This window comes from Cervus elaphus, chromosome 4 (genome assembly GCF_910594005.1).
Source record: "Cervus elaphus chromosome 4, mCerEla1.1, whole genome shotgun sequence".
Taxonomy (NCBI): Eukaryota; Metazoa; Chordata; class Mammalia; order Artiodactyla; family Cervidae; genus Cervus; species Cervus elaphus.
Window position 1 is genome coordinate 12,755,496 of NC_057818.1, and position 20,208 is coordinate 12,775,703.

The following is a 20,208-nucleotide window of genomic DNA, read 5'->3' on the forward strand; positions in this document are numbered from 1 at the left end:
TGAACCGCTAGGGGGTCGGCGGCGCCGCGCTTGCGCAGATCCGGCCGCGCCGCGGCGGGGGCGGGGGCGGGGCTTCTGCGACTCTGGAACCGCGGGTCCTAAAAACTGGATGTTCGCAGGGAAAGATGGCCCTCCATAGTCTCAAGGTCCGCTTTCTAAAATAAAGCGATCCGTGCAAGCTGACGTCTGGGGAAGAGAAAGGATGGGGGCTACGGGCTGCCGCAGGCTTTCGGACCCGCGTGTCCAGGGGCCCGCGGCGGCGCGGGAGAAGAGCGCGAGAGGTGCAAGCTATGCGTCCGGCGCGCGGGGATGAGAAACCCGATCACGGGTTAGTGGAGAAGCGCCAGGGGGACGCCTGGGCCGGAAAGCGCGTTGGGGGAAGGGGAAGCGCCGCTGTCTGCGTGATTCCCGATTAACAGCCTCGGGGGGGCTGGACACCACAGCGTCCCAGCGGCCCCTTTACAGATGCTGAGTCCTAAGTTTGTCGAAGGTAGAAACGTGGTTAGCTTTTTGTGTGTGTGTGTGTGTGTGTGGTGGTTGGGGAGTATTTCCTATAATGGGAACAATTTCCGCAGGGCTGGGAAGTAGGCGCTCAGTTAGTGTTTGTTGTTAAATTCTTTAAGTACTAACTTGTAACTAACTTAACACGAACTTGTAAGATTGATAGAAACTAATTGAGGGTGAAGGATAGAATCTCATTGTCTGCCAGCCACCTTCTCCCAGTTTACCATTCTTGCTCCCAGATAGGCTTATATAGCTAAGCCTTTGGAAGTAAAAGGTGCATTAGTCATTGAATTCCAACTTTTAAAAGCTTAAGATTTTTGTTACTGTGCCTGTGCATTTAATATGGTGCTATACATTCCTTGCTGGAGAAGGCAATGGCACCCCACTCCAGTACTCTTGCCTGGAACATCCCATGGATGGAGGAGCCTGGTAGGCTGCAGTCCTTGGGGTCGCGAAGAGTCGGACACGACTGAGCGACTTCCCTTTCACTTTTCACTTTCATGCACTGGAGAAGGAAATGGCAACCCACTCCAGTGTTCTTGCCTGGAGAATCCCAGGGACGGGGGGAGCCTGGTGGGCTGCTGTCTATGGGGTCACACAGAGTCAGACAGGACTGAAGCGACTTAGCAGCAGTAGCAGCAGCATACATTCCTTGTGGCTCAGCTGGTAAAGAATCCGCCTGCAATGCAGGAGACCTGGGTTCGATTCGTGGGTTGGGAAGATCCCCTGGAGAAGGGGAAGGCTACCCACTTCAGTATTCTGGCCTGGAGAATGGGTCGCAAAGAGTGGGACACGACTAAGCGACTTTCACTTTCATACATTCAGTCAACCCTCATTGAGTCTCCTGTGCTTATTCACTCAGTTGTATCCGACTTTGACCCTTTGGACTGTCAACCCTCTGTCAATGGGGTTTTTCAGGCAAGGATACTGGAGTGGGTTGCCATTTCCTCCTCCAGGGGATCTTTCTGACCCAGGGATCGAACCAGAGTCTTTTGTGTCTCTTGTATTGCAGGCAGATTCTTTACCGATGAGCCATCAGGGAAGCCCTCCTATCTCCTGGCATATTTATTTCCACAAGGAAGAAAAGAGAGGTAGGCTTCCAATCTGTGCGCAATTCTTTTTGTATAGGCTGAAAGAAAGGATGATTGTCTTTGGATAATGTCGAGACTGCAAGTGGTTGCTATGCTTAAGATACACTTGCTATGAACAACGTGAAAAGATATCTTTTTAAATATTGAAGTATAGTTGATTTACAATATAGTTTCAGGTATACAGCCCAGTGATTGAGTTATACATATATGTGTGTATGTTCCTTTTCAGACTCTTTCCCCTTATAGGTTATTGCAAAATATTGAGTATAGTTCCTTGTCCTATACAGTATGTCGTTGTTGGTTATTTGTTTTATATATAGCAGTGTGTATATGTTAATCCCAACCTCCTAATTTATCCTTCTCCACAAAAGTATCTTTAAAAATAAGTTAATAAACACAACAATCAGATCTGAGAAATTTTAAAAGTTAAATCATGACTCTCATACAAATATAAACACATGTCAAAGATTTAACTCACTAATTTACGAGGGAAAAAGTAGGTAAGATGAATGCTACAAGTGGTTCAAAGATGAATCCAGAAGACGGGTACATGTAGGCAGTCAGGATGCTGCCAGTGGTTAAGACTACACTCCCAACGCAGGGGGCACGAGTTCGGTCCCTGGTTGGGGAACTAAGATCCCACATCCCACGGTGTGGCCAAAAAATTAAAAAAAAGAATTTGTTTAATTGAACCAAATCGAAATTGGCTTCTACAGTGGGGAAGTCAGTTGAATTTCTGCCAGACAAGTTTCATTTGAATGTCAGATATCGGTGGGCAAGAGTTGTTACCAAGCAGGTCAACTGGACTTGCATGGAGACCTCTTGTCTTTTTCCTGAAAGCGGTGCTGAGAGCGGAATCACACAAGCTATATTCAATGGCCAAAGGATGGAAAGGGGGAACCTAGTTTGCAAATCAGCTCTCAACCCAATTCTGGTGGAGCCACCAAATATATTAGAAGGTCAAGGTTAAAAGGAAGGAATTGGAAGGAGTGGAAAGAATATTCCTGACTTACTGGAGAACAGGGGTGTGGTTTGGACCTGAAACTGTTGCTCTCTTCTCTGCAGTGCTTGTGTGGGCTTTTTCAGTTGTTGTCCTGGCAGTTGTCAACTGTCCTGGCGCTGGTAAGCGTGTCATTTAGCGTGTGCTAATATATTAGAGTGAGCTGATAATGGGACTCAAGGTCCACTGGAGGAAGCCAAATCTTCCCCAGTCTTTGGCCTAGTTTGTTCTAATCAGTTCTTGTTACTTTTTCTCTTTGCATCTTCCTCCTGAAACGTGTGTGCTTGTGGGTGCTCAGTTGCTCAGTCATGTCCAACTCTTTACAACCCCATGGACTGTAACCCACCAGACTCCTCTGTCCATGGGATATTCTTAGATAAGAATGATTGGTTTTGGAGTTCTGTGGTGGTCCCAGTAGTTAGGGCTCTGAGCTTTCACTGCAGGAAGCACAGATTTGATTCCTAGTCAGGGACTAAGATCCTGCATGCTACATGGTACAACCGAAAATTTAAAAATTAAGTAAATTAAAGAGAAAAAAACACACTGATTTCATTTGAAGGAGGGGCAAGGGTAAGATTCTGGGGCAACAGCCTTGGTAACAGAATCACTTGCCTTGCTGTCTATTCTCCAGAACCTATAGAGTTGGGACTCCCCTGTTGGGTCCAGTGGCTGGGACTGCGCACTTCCAGTGCAGGATGATCGAGTTCGATCCCTGGTCAGGGAACTAGCTCCCACACACTGCAACTAAAGATCCCAAGTGCTGCAACTAATACCTAGTACAGCCCAATAAATGAATAGATAAATAAATAAATTTTAAACCTATAGAATGGAACTTCCCTCATGGTCCAGTGGTTAAGAATCCGCCTTTCAATGCAGGGGACATAGGTTCGATCCCTGGCCTGGGAACTAAGATGCCGTGTGCTGGGAGGCACTTAAGCCCACACACGCCACAGCTACTGAGTCCCTTCACCACAATGAAAGGTCCCTAGTGCTGCAGCTAAGACCTGATGCTGCCAAAAAAAAAAAAAAAATCCTATAGAGTTAGAAAGAGCTTAAAGCAAACAAAAAGATCCTTAGACCCAGATAACCCAAGGGTGTGCACGACAACACCTAGTTGTCCACTGAAGACACACAATAATTTTGTGACCCATTTCAAAGTCTTTCACAAAAAGACTTGTAATTCTCCTCAGCCCCCACATTTGTATGGGCTTGTTTACTGTAACTTGAAAATTGCCCTGTTGCTAAAGGAAAGAGGAGCATGATGAAATCATTCATCAAAATATCTAACAGGATGACAACAGCTGACAAAAACAATTCAACTCTTATCAAGGATTTTCATCTCTTTCTCAATAGACTTGATATGTGGTCTTCTGCAAGTCATTTCCCTTCTCTAAGCCTCAGCTTTTTTTAATCTCTAAAAAAATACAAGATTAGACTTGATTTCTAAGGTTTCTTCCTGTTTTGAGACTGTGGTTCAACACACCTTTTTTTTTTGTCTCTCCTTGATTTCTTAAGGCCCATGGAACCAAACACCTACCATTGGACGTCCTCACAGGAATGAGGACATCTCAGCTCCAGGATCAGTTCTGTGTATCCATCAGGAGCTAGTGTGCAGCTAACCACTCATCCCACGAGATAGTTCTTTTAAAGTGGAGCCTCTGTTCAACCACATGAAAAGATGCTCAGCCTCATTCAAAGTAAAAGGAATGAATGCAGATTTAAGAGTATCAGGAGATCCCATTTTTCACCTAGTCAGTTGATGAACATTAAAGTTTGGCGATTCTGTGTGTTGGCCAGGAAGACCAAATTGGTGCAATTGTCACTTTACTCAGCTCTTTGCAGAGCAAGACAGAAGTATGAATCACAAAAATTTAATTGTATTTACCCTTTGACCCAACAATCCCACTCAGCAATTTATCCTCCAGATAGAGTCCCTCATGCACACAAAGATGTTTGCACTTCAGTATTTACAGTAGAATGTTTGTAGAAGCAAAAAACTGCATCGCCCTATATGCTGTCAGTATATTAAGTAGAGTATGTTATACATAGGAATGGAATACTGTGCAGTGATCTTTGAGGTATATTAACTCTATCATGTCAGTTCAGTTCAGTTGCTCAGTCGTGTCTGACTCTGCGACCCCATGGACTGCAGTACGCCAGGCTTCCCTGTCCATCACCAACTAACTATGGTGTCAAACTGTGTATTTGAAAAAGAAAATCTGGGGAATATATATGTTTATATATACAATCCCTGGGAAAATGTACAAGGAATAGGTTTGTAACTTGTTAAGTTTGTAAACCATGTATCCATTTTTAAATACATAAAAATTTAAATGAGACAACCCAATAGAACAATTGGCAAAACACTTGAACAGGTACTTCACAGAAGAAAATCCAAACGTGAAAAAATGCTAATTTTCATTAGTCATCAGGGAAATGCAAACTTCAACCACAATGAAATACTATTTACATACCCACTAGAATGACTAAGATGGAAAAACACCAAGTGCTGGTGAGCGTGCAGAGAAACTGGGACTTTCATCCACTTCACTGTTGGGGGCAGGAATGTGATTGTTAAACCACCCCACAGGGGTATCTACTGAAGACAGATGGAAAGACTTGTGATAGAATGTTCCCGCAATACACAGCACAGCATTGTTCATGGATATTCAGGTTGTTTGCAGTTTGGGGCTAGAATGAACAAATAGTAGTATACCTATACAGTGAAATATAATACTATACAGAATGAAAGTGTCCACTACACACAAGTAAATCTCACAAACAGGATGTTGAATAAAAGCTCAAAATTGGGCAAAACTGACCTTTGGTATAGGAAGACAGGGCAGGGCTGTGACTACCACTGTAGTGGGGATGCTAGGGGGCTAGTGATCTTCTCTTTCTTGAGCTGGGTGCTAGTTGTATGAGTGTTCACTTGGTAAAAATTCAGCCTTGTACATTTATGATTTGTATGCTGGTACTTTAACAGTGGGAGGGAAAGAGACTTCCAAGGGCTGTATAGTGGAAAAATCAGAAATTTGTTCAGAAGGGAGTTTGGGTGGTTTCTTATTTTTTCCACTGAGATTGTGATGTGGAATGCATCAGCCAGATCAGGGAAGCCAGAAGGCTGAAGCTCCCCAACCCAAGGTGTTGAACAAGGCCCAGGAAGTCTAAACAACCCAAAGTGGAGTGACACGTTCCTGAATTCCTTTTCACTGGGTCACCTCTCCTCCGGCTGCAGGTAGAGCCCTTGGGGGCAGCAGGCCTGTGCCTTGGGCTGTGCGTTCTCTGGAATCCCAAGCTGGCTCTCTCCTGCCCTTCAGCGTGTCTTCCTCCCTGGCACATTATTAATAATTCCTCCTTCTCTCCCATTCCTGCGACAGTGCAATACGCAGCAAATGAATGAATGAACATGCATTGGCTGGCCCCTTGTTCAGATGAAGCAATAGGCCCTCGGAGTTTAAGGCGTGTGCTGAAGGTCATACAACTGGGAGAGGAGCTCATAGCCTCCTGCTCCTGAAGCGCCCTCTACAGGAAGAAACGTGTATACACATGGCTGATTCATTTTGTTGTGCAGCAGAAGCTAACACAGCATTGTAAAGCAATGATATTTGAAAAAAAAAAAAAAAGATACTAAGGAAAAAAAAAATCCTGAAGAAAAAATCTGATCTGAGAATGAAGCCCATCTCAAAGGGAAGCAGTCAAGAAGGTGAGAGAGATGAGACCAAGTTCTGATGATGTCACTTGGCCCCTGGATCCAAGTTGGCCCCTGGGGTTGGCTGGGCCAACCCCAGAACTTTTCAGTCATGTAAGCCACTGTATTCCTACTATTACCACTTTACCATTTTTTTTTTTGGGGGGGGGTGTGTGTCTTGAGGCATGCAGCACCCCAGTTCCCCGACCTGAGTCAAACCTGCACCGCCTGCAGTGGAAGCTCAGTCTTAACCACTGGACCACCAGGGAAGTCCCTACATTCCCTCTTTTTGAAAAACCAGTTTGCCTGGACTTTTGTCACTTACACATTTACATTCTGGTAAATATACCTCCCAGGTCCAAACACACTAGTTCTATATTTCCTCGAATTACCAGTATAGATTTCGTATCTTGAAATCTCATGGTTAACCCAGCATGACTTGATCTTTGCCACTGGTGCTTCCTCTTCTGAGGGGTCACAGATGTTTTTCATGAGTCATCTGTCCTGAATGTTTCCCAGGCCCAATGTCTAGGTCACTGATCTGTGGTTTGCAGAATTTACTTTCTTCCCCTTTTTAAGTAAAATGGCCGTGTCATGTGCTTCTCTCCAACCTTCTGGCAAGTTCAGAAGATCTTTTCTGAGGTTTGGAGAGATAGATGAATCTCTTGAGGACAAATGATATTTCCCCCAAATGGAGTCTGACCCGGAATGAACCCTCATTTTCCAATTTTCCTGAATAGTTGGTATCACCAGAGTGAGAACAAGGCTGCAAGAGTCCACTTCTGGTGCTGGGTTCACTCACTGAACTAAGGTAGGACTTCCTCCAGTCACAGGTACGATCCTCCTCCATTCCATACAGTCTTCATGATGGTCTTGTAGCCTGCGGGATGCCCCCATCTGTAGTGCCCACATAAGGGAATGAAGACCGTCTTACACTTCTCTGAATTCACACGAAGCTTAAAAAAACCAGAGATCTGTTTCTCACAAATGATGACTACACGGAGCTGGTCATGCAAATTAGAAATGGACCAGAAGCAGCTGAGGTGCTGAAGGCCCCACGTCTCTTATAGAACCACAGCTCCCAGATCTTTCCTTCCCGTTGGTCCCTTAAACCTTCCCAAGCAAGTCTTAACAGGCCACCTTCCCAGGGACCAGCAGCTCCATGTGTGGGGCACAAGAAAGACACTTGATCGTCAATCCACAGGTCATCTTTTCTTCTAAGTGGCAGAACTCCAGTTCCTCCTGCCTAACTCCTTGGACTTCAGAGAACACCCCCCGCCCCAGTTTTCTGAAGCTGACATTCTGTCCGAGTTCAGATGCCAGGACATTTATTTAAAGGTCGAGCCTTATAAGGGCTTCCCTGGTGACTCAGTGGTAAAGAATCTGCCTGCTAATGCAGGAGATGCAGGTTCGATCCCTGGGTCAGAAAGATACCCTGGAGAAGGAAATGGTGACCCATTCCAGTATTCTTGCTGGGGAAATCCCATGGACAGAGGAGCCTGGGGGGCTGCAGTCCATGGGGTCGAAAAGAGTTGGACACAGCTTAGTTACCCACCCAAAGGCGCTCTATAGCTCTGCCGTGTAGCTCTGGCACTGTCTTCAGAGAATTTGCAGTGTCATGATTCAGTCTGTTTCACTAGGTGCTAGAACCAAGCTTGCCATAACACCAAAATGTTTGGGAGGGGGGTGTCCATTTATATTCCTATGCTTGCTCTTGAACTGAAAAATCTTCCAGATACATGTATGACTGAGTCGTTTTGCCGTCCACCTGAAACTGTCACAACACTGTTAATCAGCTATACTCCAATATAAAATAAAAAGCTTAAAAAAAGTGTCCGAAGCACACTTATTTTTTACCTTTTGTGGTTTTGGTTTGTTCTTTTGAAGAGATGTGGAAGAAACCCAAGCCGGACAGCACGAAAATTGTGTTTACTGTATCTGGTGAAAAGATGCTGATGGGCGTAGGAGTTCTGGAGCAGAAAGTGGAATCCATCATCTTATTAAGAGGCCCCCTTTAAAAAAAAAAAATCAATCGGCCTCACGGTGCCCTTCCTTCCGTTCCATACATCCTTGCCTGACTTCTTTCACAAGTACGTTCCTTAATGTTAAGGCTTCAGCCTAACTGAAACAGGCAAGCAGGAAATGGCATAAGGGGATCCTTGTCTTAAAGGTGCGGATACCAGGGCGGGGTAAAGCAACCCGAATCAGGTTATACTTCCTTCCCGGGCTTCCCCACCTCCAGAATCACCAAATAATCCACTCGTCTGCCCGCAGACCGGCCTGCACGCACCACCCCCCCCCCCCCCTCCCTAGCTCTGCTCGGCCCGGGAGAACACCCTAGTTTTTTGAGCAGATCCAGGAAACGGGGTTGCGGCGACCTTCTGTTTGAGGTCCCCAAGAGTGCTCCCAGGGTGGGGCGGGGGGTTGGGAACCACGCCAGCAGCCGAAGGGCGGCCCCAACCCGGGAGCAGCGGAGAGCCTCGGAGCCTCGGAGCCTCGGGCGCCGGTGGCGGCCCCACCCCAGCACGTGACGCCGCTTCTGGGCCGCCCCGCACCTGCGCAGTCCAGGCGGGGGTCGGGGTGGGCGGGCCCGGGCTGCTGACTGACAGCTCGCGCGGGCCGGCGCCTCAGAAGTACCCGGCTCCGAGGCCGGCGCAGTGACCGCGCCACCGAGCCCGAAGGCGCCCGCCCGCGCTCTCGCTCCCGGGCCCGCCCGGCCGGCCGGCCGACCCCCGCCGCGGTGAGAGGGGCTGGGGGCCAGCTGGCGCCCGTGAGGGGGACGGCGTACCGGGCTCTGTGGGCGGCGCGGGGACTCGCTCTCCGAGGGGCGACAGCCGGAGCGCGCGGGGACCGGCGGGTGAGGGGTGGTCGGGTGGGGGCCGGGGCCCCGGGGGGCTCTGCGGGGTCGGCCTCGGCTCGCGCAGAGGTGAGGAAATGGGAAGAGGGGGCCAAGAGTCCACCTTGCGGGGAGCAGGGCGCTCCCGGGGGTGGGGGCGCCGGCTGGAAAAGGTGTCCCCATCCCTGGCGGCTGACGGTATCGCCAGGTGGCTTAAGAATGGAGCCGGTTCCCCAGTTTGGGGGGAGGAACCCCCCCACTCCTGGACGAGCGTGCTGGGGAGGGGCTTCCTCGAACCGGGATGGGGAAGACTCTTGGCGAGTTGTGCTGCGTGCTGGGCTTTAAGTTTGCTGCCCCTCTGCTTCTTAGGTGGCAGCGGGGGCGGTGTGGGGGCACAGGAGAAGGCTTGGCCCGCCTCCCCGGGGTCCCCTCCTCCCCGCGGTGGTCGGAAGCAAGTGGAGTTTTGCCGCGGGGCCGCGGTACCCGCGCTGTGGAGGGCAGCTGCTTCAGGGTGGCCTGGCCCAGGGACCAGGGTCTTGGAAAGGACAGGATGGGGGATTTTCTGGAGCTGGGTGCGAGTTTCGCCTTGCGTGGGGTCTGGGCTTCCCCGGGTTGTAGGCTGATTGGATTTGGGAGGAGGAAGAGGACTTGATTAGTAGGCACTGGCCAGCTCCTGTGACTCCGGTTAAGTGTGAGGCCAGGGTGCCCCCTGCAGACTGGGCAGGAACCCACCTCTGAGCTGGCACAGGTGAGGAGCTTGACGGTGCAGCTTGACTTGCTGGGGTGAGTAAATGCTAGGGGCAAGCTGACAGCTGTCAGGGACCAGGCCACCCTCCAGACCATTGTCACCTAAAGCTGAGGTTTGGCGCTCATTTGATTCTAGGCACCCCCTCCCTCAACCTAAACCAGGGCAACCATGGTTAGGTGCTTAACACTGAATTAAGCAAAGGAAAAAATTTCAGTTGTATTACACGTGAGCGCTCCTTTCCGTCTTTCCGTGGTTCTGTTTGGAAGTGTGTGTTTTCCCCTTGTTCCATCTCTCCCTTGGGCTGTCACTGGCTTTTGTTTCCACTTGGTGCAGAAATAGGACTGCTTACGCATTTGAAGCACAGGGCGATCGGCTATTGAGATCAGCTCACAATGAAAAAGTTGACTCATGAGGTTCTTTTTCCATTAAAGAGATGAAGATGGTTGAGGACTCAGGCATATGCCCTTTACTGAACAGATTATCTCTAACTTCTCATTTGGTTCTGGAATACATTCCTGTGATTTTCTGCCGTGTTTGTCTTATGTATGGCATGTGTGGGTTAATGTGAAGATAGTTTGTATTATTTGAGAACACAGCAACTAAGGCCAATGAAAAGCCAGTGACCTGAGTAAATCACAAACCTTAAATAATTTGCTACAGATTTCCAGACAGTGTAGAATATCCACAGATATTAGACATGGTCCTTTTTGCATGACAGTAGCTTTGGTTCTTCTGAGGTAAATTGCTTTAGGGTGACCCCCAAATGGCTCTGAAGGGCTTCTCAGGTGGGTCAGTGGTAAAGAATTTGCCTGCCAATGCAGAAGACATAGGTTTGATCCTTGGTCCGGGAAGATCCCTGGGAGAAGGAAATGGCAACCCACTCCAGTTTTCTTGCCTGGAGAACCTCAAGGACAGAGGAGCCTGGCAGGGTACAGTCCGTGGGGTTGCAGAGAGTCAGACATGACTGAGTGACTGCGCAGTGACAAAATGGCTCTGAGGGGACTTCTTTTAGGACAGTTTTTAGGAAGGGTTTAAGGTGGAATGAGTCATGCTACCTGCCTCTGTCTCTTTTCTCCTCTTCTCTCAAAAGAAAATAATCAGGTGAAAAGAAACATCAAAAGCATTTCTCTCTGGGAAGAGAGAAAGTCAGGGAAGGTCAACCCATATGACCTGCAAAGGGAGGAGTAAAAATCCCAATTGCCAATGATAACCCCTCACTTTTACACCACAGAGTAATTTGTAAAGGGTTCTCACACACAGAATCTTAACTGATCTTCATAAATGTCACAGATGAGGAAACAGGCTAAATGGCTTGCTCGTGGTCACTTAGCTAGTAGGGGCAAAGCAGAGTGTTCAGCCTAGCTGTCTGACACCAGATGCAGTGGCCCATCACTGCTCTGCCGAGTGGGATGCAGGATGCGGGCCGATGACACACACATCCCAGGGCCCGAGGGTTCCCAGCATCCCTGTCTCCCACCGCTTTCCCCGCTCGCTAAGGCAGCATGGCTCTCAGGCGTAGATGCTCTCCACCACTTCCTTCTACCCCTGGCTTGAGCGTCTGCGTGTACTCAGATTTGTTTATAGATCCTTGAGAAACCTAGTGGGAAGTATGATTACAGGGAGTGTTTTGCTCAAGCGCTCAGAGTTTCCTAATAGTCTAGGTGTCTTCAGCCGTGTGATGCAACAGACCAAGGCAATTCTAGGGACACTTGCCATAATCGTTTTCCTTGTCCTCCACCCGGAATAAAAATGCAGTGGTTGTGAAACCTGAGGAGTTGACCCAGTACTTTTGTTTGTTTTATCTAGCTTTTTTTATACACGGCATTGTTTGCGTTATGGCGATGCTTTTTTTTCCTTTAAAGAGGGCACAGCTGTTCTCATTAGGAAAGAATAAACTTGAATCCCATCTTCTAGATCTGAGCATCTAGATCTGAAAAAGGACACCAGAGGAGTTTATCTGAGTGTGTTTCAGCAGGTCAGTGGTACAAAACAGTTTTTAAAAAGTCAAGGCAGTCTGGGGCACATCAGTGGATGTGTAGATCTGGAATGACAAAGGTGAAAGTTCTCGTGTTGAGGAGTACAGGCTCCAGGTACACAGGCTTCAGTCGTTGTGGCATTCGGGCTCAGTAGTTGTGACTTTCAGACTCAGTTGCTCAGCAACATATGGAATCTTCCTAGCCCAGGGATCGAACCCTTGTCCCCTGAATTGGCAGACAGATTCTTAGCCACTGTACCACCAGGGAAGTCCCTGAGTGATTAAACAACAACAACCAACAACTATGAATCAAGTCATGTCTCTCCCCAGTGACATCTTAGTAGTCGTGGGATCAGATGCAAGCTTCTTACCTGGGCCCACTATGCAAGGACTGACTGACCTTCCTCGTTGCTCCAGCTTCATCAGTTGCCACTCCCTCCCTCAACAAAAGTCCTTCCTTCTTTCTGAGCCTTGACTGGGTCTAACTTGCTCTGTCTCAGGGCGTTTGCACTGGCTGTTCCTCCAGCCAGATTCTCCCATGGCTGACTCCTTGTCATTCAGGTCACTGGTCCAGTATCACAAGCTTAGTGGGACCTCCCCTAACAATCTAAATAATTTCATCCTGGTCCCTAACCCACTTCGCTCATGTTATATTATTTTACTTTCGTCATCGGTGTCAGAAATGGCCATATGTGTACTTGCTTTTAGTGTTGGCTCCCCATTTAACATTGTATCAACAGTGCCCCAAAGAGTGCCTGACATGTAGTAAGTGCTCAATAAATATTTTCTAAATGAATGATTTTTATAACAGACCTTGTCAAAGATAAGAGGGATTGCTGCATTGGTAGATAATAAGTTAGTCTTCTTTTACTAGAGACAGCTATCCGTAGGCTGGTCAGCTGACTGTCAGGCCAGAGAATTTTAAGCTTTAGACAGACAGTAAAACCAGATCGGTTTCTTTACGAGTCTCCTAGGGCTGCTGTAATAGTATTTTTGTACCACAAACTGGGGGGTTTTAAGCAAGAGGTATTTATTCTCTTACAGATCAGGAGACAAGATGTGCAAAATCAAGGTGTCAGCAGGGTTGGTTCCTTCTTGGGGTCTCAGAGGCAGTATCTGTTCCTGCCCCCCTGTCGGCCTCTGGGGGTTTCCAGCCATCCTTTCTGTTCCTTAGCTTGCAGCTGCATGACCCCCATCCTTGCCTCTGTGGTCACATGGCCTTCTCCCTGTGCGTCTGTGTGTATGTATGTGTGTTTTCACAGTATCTTCCCTCCGTGTGTGTCTCCCTGTCTCTTCTTATAAAGACACCAGTCAAATTGGATTTGGGGCCCAATCTATTCCATTATGACTTTATGACTTAAAAAAAAACTGTTTATTTAGTTGGCTGCGCCAGGTCTTCGTTTCGGCATGCAGGATGTTTAGTTGTGGCATGTGGGATCTAGAACCCGGGTCCCCTGCATTGGGACCGCAGAGTCTTAGCCCCTGGACCACCAGGGAGGTCCCTCAGCATCTCTTTCCGTGGTTCAGTTCACGGAGCGCTCAAAGCATAACACCTTCTAACTTCGAGAGCCAGTAACATTTTACGGGGTAAAACTGGCAGGAGGGGCCGGGTTATTTTTCGGGCTAATGACATGGATTTGGATGTTTGTGCCTAAAGCATTTGTGATCCTTACAACTTGCAGCTTACAGCTTGTGCTCTAGGTGTGTCCTGGGCGAGGAGAGGGAGGGTCTGAGCCACAGAGGGACTCGCGTGGGGTCGTCCAGGGCCGCACGAACCTCCTGACTGCCTGCAGAGCCCGTGGCCTCTCCCTCAGCTGCTGGCAGTGAGGTCTCCCTGCTGGCTCCAGCCTGGGGCAGGATGTGGAGTTTCTCCGATGGCTCCAAGGGGCCCTGGGGGGATGACTGCTCCCCTGGCACACTTCTGTCTCTGCCCTTGTGGCAGAGGGTTGGCTCCCTGACGGCGAGATAATCGATGCAGCTGGACACGATGTTCCCGTGTCAGGCCTCGCGCAGCCGGTCGGAGCTGGAGGCCACAATATCAGAGCAGTCACATTTTTCCTTTGTGGGGCTTTCCCAGTGATTCTGAGGGGCTTTTAAGTAAGGCTTTTGAGAATTCTGAGTTTCAGTGTCTCAGATTTTGACCCTGAAAAAGGTTCAGAAAAAGGGCCATGTAGGAGTTGCTAGAAAAACTTGTGATTTGGGCCTGGGCGGGGAGAATGGGGTTGGGGGTGGTGAGAGCAGGGCAGCCTGCGAGCAGAGCGGCCAATATAACTTGTCCCTTTGCCTTCGGAGACCTTTTTATTGCTGGCTTCATCTCACCCAGGTGCCCAATTCCCACCCCTCCCCTATTTAATTTTTTGTTGGCTGGGTAATTCATGCAGATGGTACAAAACTCAAATGATATGGGAGGATGTCCAGGGAAAAATGATTTCTGTCTCTACCTCCCCTCCCCTGGCTTCCCAGTCTCCTCCCCAGCGGCACCATCTCTGCCCATTTCTGTGTCGTTTGCAGAGACTGGATGTCCTTTAATGTCCCCAAGTACCACCCCCACCCGCCCCATGTCATCCCACACGCTGCACTCCCATCCTGACTTTTCACGCCTCTTGCCTTTTCAGACCCCTTGCTGTGGGGACCTGTTAAGCTGGCCTGTTCCCAGGTGCTGAGAGCTGATGGCAACACCTCTGCCGAGAGTTTTATATTTAGAAGGGAGATGCTTAGGAAAAAAGGAATCTGTAATGGTAGAGCGTGGGGCCTTCAGGGAGGAGTGTGGGAGCAGAGCTGGTGTCTGTGGGTTCGGATCCGGTGCCTCGAACTTCAGGGTTAGCCCTGGCGAGGAGGCCTGTGTGCCTCCCGTCACAGCCTGTGAGGGCAGCGCTGGCTCTCAGGTTCACGCAGGTCCGGTCCAAGTACCGCGCTGCGTTTGCAGCTCATCTCTCCCATGGCCTGGTCTGGGGTGGGGCCCATCCTCCGTGTTTTACGCACAGTTTGGTGGTATCTTCATAGCTCTCAGAAGGTAGTGTGGTTCCAGCGTGGCACATCGGGTGACACTCTGTGTCTCGTGACAGAGGAGGGACGTCATGGAAGAAAAGCCTCTCATCCTTGGGGCCTTCTGGGCTCATTCTGGAAACTTTCTTCTGCCTCTGAAGATGCAAAGTGAATGATCAAGACGCACTGCACTGTGGGAATCATCTCCACCAAAAGCTGAAAGAAATGGTAAATCTGGAGGAGAAAAAAAGACAGTCAAGGGGATTGTCTTTTCTCCTCGTTACTGAATCCATGGATGGAAGCTCGTGCTGGGTGCGGGCCGTGTTCCCAAGGGCCAGCCTTTCACAGACAGGTGTGCTCCGAGGCCTTTGCATCCCAGCCAGGCATGACTCAGAGCTGATGACTCACCGGTGGCAGTGATGACCAACAAGCAGGGGAAAAGGAGAATCTCGAAAGAGCAGCACAAACGGAAAATGCCAGAGTTAATGAGCTTGGAGGGTTACTGTTCAGGTGACGTCCTTGAGTGAGGGGCTTTGGGGGTGAAGCAGGGAAGCTAAGATGTAAAAATAGAGCCCAGGAAAAGTGTGGGGGGGGGGAACCCTCACAAGAGAAGAAAGCTGAATTGAACTGTGTGTTCATAGTAAATGCCAAGAATGAAGTCAAAGAATTTAGTGAGACGGGAACAGTGAAAAGCTTAATTCGTGTGGCGATGCACAGGAAATAGGAAAGCAGTTCACGGAGGGAAGCTGGTTCACTTCCCTCTCTGGAGGGAGACAGGTTATGTTGGACTTCTAGAAGCAGCAGGATCACTCTCAGGAGCCCGAGGCCCAATCTGGATGATGAAAAATTTCATTTTCCTGTTGTCGTGGAGTAAAGGTTGTCCACATAATCAAATGTAACGTACAGGGAATTAATAAGACCCTTGTGCCCCATGAAGGAAGCAGCATCTCGGACTTCCATCTCTCAAGTCACCCCAAGGGGCCAAAACCTGAGGGACCCCAGGGATTGACCCCTCCCGCCCAGTGGTCCTTCTCTGTCCTCACCTGTCCTTTTTCTGCACAGCCACAAAGAGCGCAGCATCTTTGTACAGTTAAAATCAGATCGTGGCATTCCCCTGAGGCAAACCCTCCAGGTCTCTCCAAGTGCTCCTGGGATGAAACTCCCCGACTCCTTAACTTGGCTCCCAAGCCCCTGCCAAGTATGTGGCAGCCCCACAGCCTCAGCCAGACCAAATTCATTCCCACCACAGAGCCTGTGAACTTGCCGTTTGCTGGGGCCGGGCTGCTGGTGGGCAGTGGAGATTTCTCAGGCTGAAGGAACAGAAGGGCAGGATGAGCCACGCATGTGGGCTTCAGCTTCTAGCAGCCGCACAAACAAGTCAATGAAACAGTCCCAATTAACTGTAATAGTAGATTTTATTTAAGCCAGTATGCCCAGGATATGATCATTGACATATCTAATCAATATAAAAAATTGTTAACAAGACAGCTTACATTCTCTTCCTGCACTAAGTCTGGGGTCTGTGTGGTTGGCACATCTCAGTTTGAGTGAATCATGTTCCCTGGCTCAATGACCACACCGGGACAGTGGCTGCAGCCCTATCCCACTTGTGCTTTTGTTTCATTTTGTTTCATTCATCACTGCACTTACGATGGGGAGCATGATGCCTCCTATTTACCTCTGTTCTCTGATTTGAGCACATGCTCCTGGAGGCCTGGACTTGTTTGCCTTGTCCACTTGGCATAGCGCCTGGCACCCTGTGATGCTCAAGAATGTTTGCTGAGGGATCAAACACACACATGACCGAACAAATGAACCACGTCTCCATCCGCTTCACAGCCCAGAGGCAACTGAATAGTCACTGCCATTTAGAGCCTCCTTTAATCAGGGGAATTTCATGCACAAGGCTTCCTGTTTCTCGTAGGTCCCTAACTACTTCATATCAGGACTTGGGTATGTCACAGGCCCATCGTGATAGTTCTTTACTGAGCTTATTTGTGGGGTGACGGCGATACTACCAAGAAAAAGATTTTCAAAAGGAAACAGTGAACAGGATTGAGGCTCTGTGGTGTTGTTACTGCTCAGAGTTAATCTAGATCAGGGATTTCAACTGGGGACAACATCTAGGGACCTTCTGCTTGTCACAGCTGGATGGTGCTTCAGGCATCCGTGGGCGGAGGCCAGGGATGCTGCCGAGTGCGCAGAACAGCCCCCACTGCCGAGAATTATCCAGCATGCATGCTGCTGGAGCCCTGCTGTCGATCAGCATGGCTTCCTGTTGGCTGCGTTTCTGAGTTACCTCTGGTAACGTCAAGGAGGCTATTAGTCTCCAGAAACTTGACAGGTTCTGTGCTGGCCCGTCTTTTCATTCCCTTGTCTCCCTTTCATGTAAACCCACCTCTACTTAGCATTTCTTTTCCTAAAAGGGCAGACCAAACAGGCACTGCCTCCAGCTAAAGGCTTTGAGATGAAAAAAAAAAATGCCGCTCCACGTTTGCCGCAGGAATTAGATTTCTTCAGGGAAGACGTCTGGAGAAGCCCTTGCTGAGAACTGTGGATCCATGTGCTTTATGCCCGTGGAAGCTGTTTGGAAACCTTTGCAGCAAAGCAGAAGCGGAAACCCATTTCTTGCCACCTACCTCGAAGTCAGCATCTGCCATCTACATTTTCAAGCAAACAAACAGACATGTACTGCACTGCGGGAGTGCAGTGCAGAATCACACCTGTTTCAATTCTTGTTAAATATGAACGCCCCCCAAAATCAGAGAGTTCAGCTCCCATACTATTGTAGGTAGAAAAGGGATTGATGATAAGTTTCAGGTTTACACTTTGAGAGAATATTTGCAAGCATTAAGTGGCGTTGTGCTGCACTTGATGATCTTTCTCATCCTCAGTCGTCTGACTAGGTCTGAGTAAGTCTGAACATCTATGTGTGTGTGCACGCGTGTGTGTGTGTGTGTTGGGGATTATTACTGTCTCATGCCTGCTGCTTCGCGTGTGTGTGTGTGTGTGTGTGTGTGTGTGTGTGTGTGTGTTGGGAATTACTGCTGTCTCTCACCTGCTGCTTCTTGCTGTTTTCTTTTTTCTTTCTTTTTACTTTTTGGCCACACCTCACAGCATGCAGGATCTCAGTTCCCTGACCAGGGGTAGAACCACACCCCCTGACTGCTAGACCATCAGAAGTCCCCCATGCTGTTTTCTCTGCAGTGTCTTCCCTTGCCTGGCTGGCAGGCTCCCACCAGATTTGATCCGAACAGCGCAGTCCAGGTCTTCCCCAGGCAGCATCACCTGCTTCTGCTTCCGCTTCCGGTCTCCCATTCACGCCTACATCCTGGAAGGACAGCGCTGCTTCCCCTTGCTATAATCATTCACTTATGTCTGTCTCTTCTTAGATGGTGTTTGGGAAAGGAAGGCCCATATCCTATTCATCTTTGGGTCTCTAGGACTTAATCACAACTCCCACGACTTGGTAAGGACTTAGTAAATGGTCACACACGTGACCTGAACTCTACAGGATAACACGTTTCGTCCGTCATGCTGGCACTTCGTCCATCTGAGATGAGAGGCAGCGGCTGTGTCCTTGGCCTTCGACGATGAAAGTTGCAGGACTTGGCACTGAGCAGAGAGATGTCAAACCAGCCCCGGGGCAGGAGTGCTCCCTCCTCTCCCTAGCTCTCTGTTTCACTCGGCTGGCGCTGCTGTGGGCACAGTGTGGGCTCCAGAGCAGCTGCGCGCGCACCGCTGTGCCGCTTTGCTGACACCCCGTCCCTTCCCTGTGTCACCATTTCCCATCTCAGAGCGGTCCGTGAGTCTGCACCTTTCCCCTGAGCTTCCTGTCAGCCTCCCCATTCCTTTCTTTTTTTTAATTAAAAAAAAAATTTTTTTTTTAAATCTTTTGGCTGTGCTGAGCGGCATGTGGGATCTTAGTTCACCAACCAGGGATTGAACCCAGGACCCCTGCTTTGGAAGCACATTGCTTTAACCACTGGACTGCCGGAGAAGCCCCTCCCCATTGTGTCTGTCTGCCAACCCCCACTGTCTTCTAGAAATCTAAAGTCTCATCTGACACTAATGCTTTGGGGTTTTATTTGAGTAAAATAAAATTTGGAATCACTTAGTACATAATTGTTTTGTTTCTGCTCCTTTGCAAGCGTTAGTTGCTTAATCCTGTCCAACTCTTTGAGACCCCGTGGACTGTTGCTCACCAGGCTCCTCTGTCCGTGGGATTTCCCAGGAGAGAATACTGGAGTGGGTTGCCATGCCTTTCTTCAGGGGATCTTCCTGACCCAGAGATCAAACCAGGGTCTCCTACATTGAAGGCAGATTCTTTACCATCTGAGCCACCAGGGAAGCCCGACATCTCCTTTTGTTCTTTTATTATTATTTTAAAATTGTTCAGTTTTTTTTTTTTTTATTAAGGCCCCGAGTAACTAATAGGAAAACGTAGAATTTGTGGGTGAAAAGCACTAAGCCCTGTGTGTTTGCCAGTCTCTACTAAAGTAGGAATTAAAAAACTTCTTTAAATGCTTTGTAAAAAACGTCACACTGCTAATCTGACATTGCCTGCATCACTTCCAAACAGGAAGAGATATAGCTTGTCTTCTCCAGTAGGGATTGATGAGGGGGCTGTAATCCACTCCGGTCACTGACAGCTCCCTTGAGCATGTTTATCTGTCTCCCAGTGAGCAGTTACCTCCTCGCCTTACAGCAAGGTCATGGACCCAGACTCTGCTGGGGCTTATCTAGACTTTCTTACTTAGCTCTGTGGCTTTAGACAGTTAGTTTAAAATACTTATCTAAAAAGCTCTTTAGACAGCTTCTCTAACCCTTCAAGTTTCTTCAGCCATAAAATGGGAATAATAATAACCTAGCCTCTGTGTTACAGGAGGATTAAAGCAGCTTCTCCATATAGAGTGCTAGCTCGGGGCTTGGTGTGTCGTGAGCATACACTGGGTGTTGATTGTAATTATTACTTAGTTAATTATTAAAAAGTGCTAAATAATAGTTACAGCATTGTGGAAAAGGACAATCCAAGTCACCTTGGCTTTCTCTCTCGTACCATTGTCGCTGGCTGAAGCAATAGTCCTTCTGGAGGGCACGTCACACCAGGAACCACGGCAGTGTTCAGGTGTGGCCGGACGTCTCCGGTGCTTGCTGAGAGGTGGGAGCAGTGTCTGTTTTGTGATGTCTGCAAATGCCATCCTTTCATTCAAATTCAAATTTGCAAGGGGAGAACATTTTTAGAAAAATGTAATTGTGTGTAGCTTCTATCATGAGTGGTATAAGAATCTTGAAAAGGTTTGATAAAAGACTCTGATTTCACATCTCAGACTTCTTTGTAGAATCGATGATGCTCTGTCATTAGGTCCCGCACTGCT

At 48.6% G+C, this 20,208-nt stretch overlaps 1 protein-coding gene across 7 annotated transcripts in view; it reads left to right on the forward strand.

The window, feature by feature from the left end:
- The first annotated feature begins 84 nt into the window (after positions 1-84).
- Positions 85-20,208, forward strand: part of KIAA0513 (KIAA0513 ortholog) — a 59,754-nt gene continuing 39,630 nt past the window's right edge. For 2 of the 7 annotated variants that reach the window (XM_043898201.1, XM_043898209.1), the window contains exon 1: positions 8,913-9,026. The gene's annotated coding sequence lies outside the window, so the exon portion shown is untranslated. The other 5 variants (XM_043898202.1, XM_043898205.1, XM_043898206.1 and 2 more) reach the window with 5 other exon arrangements.